The sequence below is a fragment of the Apodemus sylvaticus genome, chromosome 19 (genome assembly GCF_947179515.1).
Source record: "Apodemus sylvaticus chromosome 19, mApoSyl1.1, whole genome shotgun sequence".
NCBI classification, from domain to species: Eukaryota; Metazoa; Chordata; class Mammalia; order Rodentia; family Muridae; genus Apodemus; species Apodemus sylvaticus.
Genome location: NC_067490.1, coordinates 15,789,675 through 15,796,606, shown reverse-complemented (window position 1 = coordinate 15,796,606; position 6,932 = coordinate 15,789,675). Strand labels below are relative to the sequence as shown.

The 6,932-nt window shown below is 40.5% G+C and overlaps 1 non-coding gene across 1 annotated transcript; it reads left to right on the top strand.

Moving 5' to 3' along the window:
- Nucleotides 1–535: 535 nt before the first annotated feature.
- On the top strand, nucleotides 536–668 carry LOC127670264 (small nucleolar RNA SNORA17). The gene has a single exon (XR_007974506.1). It is a non-coding gene; the product is annotated as a small nucleolar RNA SNORA17 (small nucleolar RNA).
- Nucleotides 669–6,932: the final 6,264 nt, after the last annotated feature.

The window sequence follows — 6,932 nt, the reverse complement described above, 5'->3', positions numbered from 1 at the left end:
GCTTCTAAAGGAGGAAAATCTCTAGGAACTAAAATTAACAGTCCTTGTCACAGAGAGTTAAGAGAATACTGCAATTGGGTCTAAGCTCCCCTAGCAACCAGTCCAGCATAGTAACTACTCTTCAAAATGCGAGGAGAGGCAGTGCCCAGACCTGAATAGATTCCAAAGGAGAGCTGATAATTATTTGCAAAGGCCTAATGGCCTTTCTGGCTAGCTTTCCTTATAATTACCACCTCTGGATATGTTTGTGGGAATTTGGCACCATGAAGCCCACCCATTGTAATTCACGTGCTTATCAAAATTATCCAGCAACCAACACAATTAGGATGAAAGAGTTCTCACCTCATAACCACAGGTTTTGGTTGGCAGGTAACCCAAATTCACACTGCGATGGTTAGGCCGAGTAAACTGTGGAGTCCGTATTCCTTAGTAAAACAATGCTCTTAAATGTTAGCTATATTACTTTGGGGGGAACTCTAGCCATGAAACTGCAGTATAAAATGTGACGTTACATTACTAAGAATTAAAATATGTAATAACTCCTAGAGGCATTACTGGTATGGCTGCTGTACACGTATGTGTGTCAGTAGGTGGCAGAGAAGGGAGAAGTTATATCTACACTCAGTGTTCTGATGTAAGAACATCTGAATGATGAGTAGCTTAACATTCCATGAAGAAAAGCGAGTCTGAGATGACCACCAGTCCAGCACCAGGGGTTTTGGACAGGGGGTTAGCCTGAAATGACCACCAGTCTGGCACTGCATAGGTAGGCCCTGATGGTTCCCAGTACCAGGAACAAGCCAAAGACTAGAAAAACCCTATCTGGGGCTGAGGGCCTGGGGTTGAAGTGAATCCAAGATAGCAGAAACCCGGCTTGGGAGCACTTGGGAAGGCCTGGTGAGAAGCAAGTCCAAGATAACCACCAGACTAGTACCATGGAGCATGCACAGGGAACTAACCTGAAATGACCATCAGTCGAACCCCGAGCAGTCCTGGGGCAGGGGAGACCAGGTCTGAGGGGAGCCCAGTCTGGTGCCATAATGCATGAGTAGAGCATAGCACTCTGGACACAACTCCTGAGATAATCTCAGACGCTCAGAGACCCTGGACGCCACTAAAAGGCGCAAGTAAGTAGTAGGGAAATCAAAGAGAAAGAGAAACAGAAGGATGTGGGCAAATTGAAGGCAGAACTGGAGAGTCGAGGGTAGTGAAGAACAGACTGCTGTGAGTATCCAGTGATGCCACCTGGGACCATGGCAGGCTCCTGGTCTGTGCTGCCACCAGGGCCCATGTCTGGGTTCACAGACTTGCAACAGCAGGGAGTCTGTTACCACCAAAAACCAGGCAGATGTCCCTAGTCTATGCTGCCACCCTGGGGCATGTTAATGTCTAAGGGTTGTGCAGAACTTGCCCCACTCCTTATCTGGGCATCATGGGAGAGCTGGCCCTGGGGGGCATGAGAAGAGGAGAGATGACCCCACCATAGCGAGCTGCAGTACTCAGGAATGGCCAGCACACTGCAGGAGTGTGGGAGACCATTCATCTCTCATGCTACCGCATGGATGACGAAGAGATATCATCCACCCCTCTTGCGCTGCCCATCACCAGGTTCAGCACTCGAGAAAGCAGGCATCGCAACTCACCTGGGTAGCACAGTAGAGCTAGTCTTGTGTATGGAGGTTGCACCCTGAGAGTGTGAATTTGGAAGAACGGGTCTTGTTTCTTTTTCTGCTGGGCAATGTCGAGGATGAGGGAGAGATGCCCTCATGCCCTCCCTCGTCCCTTATCAGGTATGGCAGGCAGGAGAGCTGGTCCTGGGGTCATGAGCATGGGAGAATTGGCCATGTCTGTCACCAGCTGCAAAACTCTAGAGAGCAGGCCCTACACCTCGCCTGGGCAGCAGGGTAGCTAGCTCTCGTGGCAGGGTTTGCTAGTGAGCTGGCCAGAGGGCCTGAGAGTGGGACAGCTCGTGGGCTGACCAGCTAAGATACTACTTAGGCCTAGATCCAAGGCTTTGAATTGGCTCACCCCAACATTTACCCCATTGATGATCTTCTAGAGTCCAAATCAAAAGTGGATCCAAAACTATAGGATCTCCACGACACATGACAACAGACAACAATATCCATAGCAGAGAGGAGTCCCAGTGAAGTTCCAGTATTCATAGAGTAGCAGAATCCAGAGGCTGTAAACCAGACCAATGAGTCACTGTAATGAGCATTTGCAAGCAAAGGAGTGTGGACAAAAGGGTATTCTGTGGGACACACCATGACACACTACAGCTTCTAAAATGAAATGCTTTTCTCTGTTGGGGAGGAAGTTACAGGGTAGAAGGTACAAGAGGAGGGGCACATAAGTGGGACTGGGGTACATGATGATGATGAGAAATTCCCAAAGAACCAATAAAAAGTTAAAAATGATGTACAATGACTGGAATTGGTATTACAAGACCACATCTCTGAGATGTGATCAAAATGACAATTATGTTGTTTTCTTTTCTGTACATCCCAGTATATCTGTGGGATAATTGTGTTTGTTTCAGAATATATGAATAAAACCCTTCTCGTTTTGTCCTGTCCTCCTCCTCCATATCATCAAAGGACAATGACAGCTGTTTTTGTTGCTTATTTATGGTTAGTATGGCCAAGCTTTTGGCTGGGGTCATATAGATGAAGACACAGTTCCAGCTTAAGGCTCGTCTCCAGAGGTTATTATGTTAACTGCAACTAACTCTGAGGCATTCTCATTAGAAGTAGCTTGTTCTCCAGGAACGAGTGGTATGCAGATCACGTACATGTGTGTTAAGTACAGAGACAATTCTTGACTCACTGTGTGCCAAAGGATGATGCTGAGTAGGTTAGGTGTATTAAATGTATTTTCTCCTTAAAAGATATTTTTCTGAATTTTCATTTTTTTTTTGTAACTCATTCACCCAAATACAATTGTTTTTGAACTTCAACTCAGGAATATGCAGTTAAACAATATCACTTAAATAATTATTATCACTTAATAAGTAGATTTTGGAGATTTATTTTTAAGTCTGAAATAGCTAACAGGTGAGTTAGGAATATAAAAATGTTATATGCTTGTGGTGGTTTGAAGATTCGTGGTCCAAGGAGTGGCATAATTAGGAGGTGTGGTTTTGTTGATAGGTGTGGCCTTGTTGGAGGAAGTGTGTCATTTTAGGCTTGGAGTCCCTCATCCTAGCCACGTGGGAGTCAGTCTTCTAAATGCCTTTGGATCAAGATATAGAACTCTTAGCTTTTCCTGTGCCATGTGTGCCCGAATGCTGCCATGCTCCCACCTTGACGATAATGGACTGAGCTTCTGAACCTGTAAGTCATCCCCAATTAAGCATTGTCCTTATAAAATTTGCCTTGGTCATTGTGTTTTTTCACAGCAGTAAAGACCTAACTATGACAATAATGAATATTTAAAATTCAGACACAGAAATATCTAACTTTTCCTACAATGATGCATGCACCAAAAATATAAGTAAGGTACATTTTATCATGATTTATGCATAGAGAGATGGTACTATAGGCCTCTTGGAGGAATATAAGCATGTATAAAGCTGAAATGATAAATCACAATTGAATATAATTATCCATTGTAAAACTACAGTAATAGCAATAATAATACCATATCACAATAATGGTTATGCCAATTAGCACTGTTCCAAGGAAATGATTGCCATAGCAATATTGTTCCATAGTAATGATTGCCATAGTAACCATAGAACACTGTACTGTAGTAACAATAAGCCATGGTAACACAGCCATCTAGTAGGGATTAGCCCTGGGAATATTGCACTATGATAATTGTTAGCCAGAGTAACACTGTACTAGCAAAGATTAGCACGGTGACACTGTATCATAGCAATGATTTCTATAGTAACACTTTACCATGGTAATGGATGTCATAGTGACACTGAACAATAGCAATGATTACTATAGTGACAATACACCCTAGTAAATCATTACCAAAGGGAAACCAAACCTAGTAATGATTATCATAGTGACAATGTATCATAGTAATAATTATTCAGATTGACACTGCACCATAGTAATCATTAGCCATAGTATCACTCTTCCATGGTCTTTATTAGATATAGTAACAGTGTGCTATGCTGTAGCAATACTAGACTGTGGTAGTGATTAGCTATCATAACATAACATGATAAAGAATAGCCAATTACAACAGTGTGCTACATGAGGATTAGCCACAGTAACATTGTGCCATGGTAATTATCAGCACAGTGATATTGAACCAGGGTCTTGATCACCCATGGTATCACTGTAATATTGTAATAATTTTATCTGCTTCTTGTTGTTGTCATAATGGGCTCATGTGCTTTTGTCTTCTGTTTGAAAAGCTGCTTGACACTAATCTTCTCCCAGGAGCAGTTTGTCTGTCTGGTTGTGTTTACACAAAGGATATATAATATACACACTATTCATTAATGGACTGTTTAAAAGACAAGGTTTTCCATCAACAGTGCTTTGGTAAGATTGAGAGGTCTTAAGATATATGTGAGTATTCATATGAGATGGGTGGACATTTCGGTCTGTGTTGTCCAAGGATTGGTAATATGTTCATTTAGGATGTAGCACTGAAAATTAGGACAAATGGTTTGTATGTCTGTAGTTATGCATGCTTTGATTTTTTTATTCATTAGTTAATTTATTCACTTTACATCCTAATGCCAGACACCCCCTGCCCCATCTCCCAGTTCCATCTTCACACAGCTCCTTCCCCATTGTACCCTCCCCTTCTCCTCAGAGAAGAGGAGGCCCCCTAGATATCCCCAGACCCTGGTGCATCAAGTCACTGAAGGACTAGGCACATCCTCTACCACTGAGGCCAGACAAGGTGGTCCAGTTAGGGGAACAGGATCCTCAGGCAGGCAACAGATTCAGGGACAGCCCCAGCTGCATTGTTAGGGGACCTGTATGAAGATCAAGCTGCACATCTGCTACATATGTGCAGGGGGACTAAGTCATATTTTTTTTGGCCTGTTTTATTTTTAACTGCATATGCCAGCTATTTAAATTTTAAATGTCGCATTTCCCATGGTTTCTAAGACTTAGCTTTATGTAACACAAAATAGTATTCTTTATGCCTGTCAAAGTTTCTTGGTCTTTTAATATAAAGCATATATATATATATATATATATATATATATATATATATATATATATATATATATATTACTATATTACTACATAGATTATTGGTTATTTATGAAAGAGACACTGAGCAGTATTATCAAGATTAGTGATGTTGGGAGTATGGTCCTCAAGTGGTAGAACCTAAGAAACTGTTTGTTTCTAGTCTACAAGATAAATGTAGAAGGTAACTAATAATATTTAAATGTTTTCACTAATATCAATATTGATATGATTCATTATTTTATCCTTTAGTAATTTATTTTTTATATTTTCAACACACAAGGAAACATAATTAGAATGACTATAGCTAATAAGATCATATGTTGTTTTCTATTTCCAAGAAGCTATAAGTGAGAATTTTAATATTCTTACCAAAAAGTATATTATGATAAGTCTTATAATAAGTGATAAGTCTTTGAGGTTGTGAGTAGATTACTCACTCTAATTTGGTCATTACATAAAAAGTACATGTATTGGAATAATATACTATGTGTTATGAATATATATAGTTCTGTGCTAATTGAGAAAAATATATTAAGAAGCAAAGAGAAATAAATTGATTCCTCAATGTTCTTTGCAAAGTGCATACTATGCTACAGAAGATTCTCTGGAATATAAGGCTAGGTCTGAGACAACCAGACTCTAGAATTTTATAAATATTATTTTTACTGCTTAATTTTTGAACAAGTATATAATTTTTATTTCCATAATAAATAATTTTAGATACACAAAAAAAGATTCTCACTTCTTGCCTGCCTAATTCCCTTGGTCTCTTGGTGCAGTTATTTGAGAAAAATCAATTCTTATGTCAATATTCAAAAGGGGTCATGGTTGCCCATGGTACGTGGTCCCTCTAAAACTCATTCCAAGTCTGTCAAGAGATTCAAGAGCTACTTCTTGTCTGTCTCACAAGCTCTTTTGCAATTTAGAACTTCAGAAACATCAAGGACACAGAGAGTTCACTGAGAAAATTAACCAGTGCCTTGTGAATAAGGCATTGACACAAAGCACCCAACAGCAGCAAATTGAGTCAGACAACTTGTGAAGATGCAGTGATCAATAGTGTCTCAGTGTGTGATGGGAAGAAATGCTGAGTGATTTGTGTGGACACCATTCTTAGCCACAGGACAAACCATTGCTTTAAAGGCTTTGACAAATGCAACAACTTACTTTATACTTCTGTATTTACTTACTTATTGATATCACATATGTGAGGCTCTGTGCATGCGATGTCACTCATGTAGAGATGAGAGGAAAACGTTAAGGGGCCAGTGCTCTCCTTCTACCTTTACATGGGTGCCAGGGAATCAAACTCATATCACCAGGACTAAATGGCAAATGATTTTTACCCTCTAAACTGTCTTACCATGCTATTTTTCTTATTCTCAGCTTGTGGAGGGTCCCTAGAAAGGCCGGAAAGGGAGTGGGGGTGGTGCTGATTCAGTAATGCACTGGAATCAGCCGTAGATACAAGCTGCTGGTTCAGGTGTTCTCTCTGTTCCCAGATGATTCTTCGTAGTCTTTATTCATCAGCTAAGTTATTCTTCAGATTAATCCCTTCTCCCCTCTCACACTGGTGTCTTCTCCCAACCAGAGAGCCCAAATCCAGTCTTTTATTTACTAAAGCTACGTCATCAAGACTTTAATCATGGTTAATAATTATCAAAAATTCCTAAATTTGAATAAACTCTATGAGTCCCGGATCAATAGTCCCAGCCCCCATTTCCTTAGAGCAGAACTAAACATGAAGCAAAAGCACAT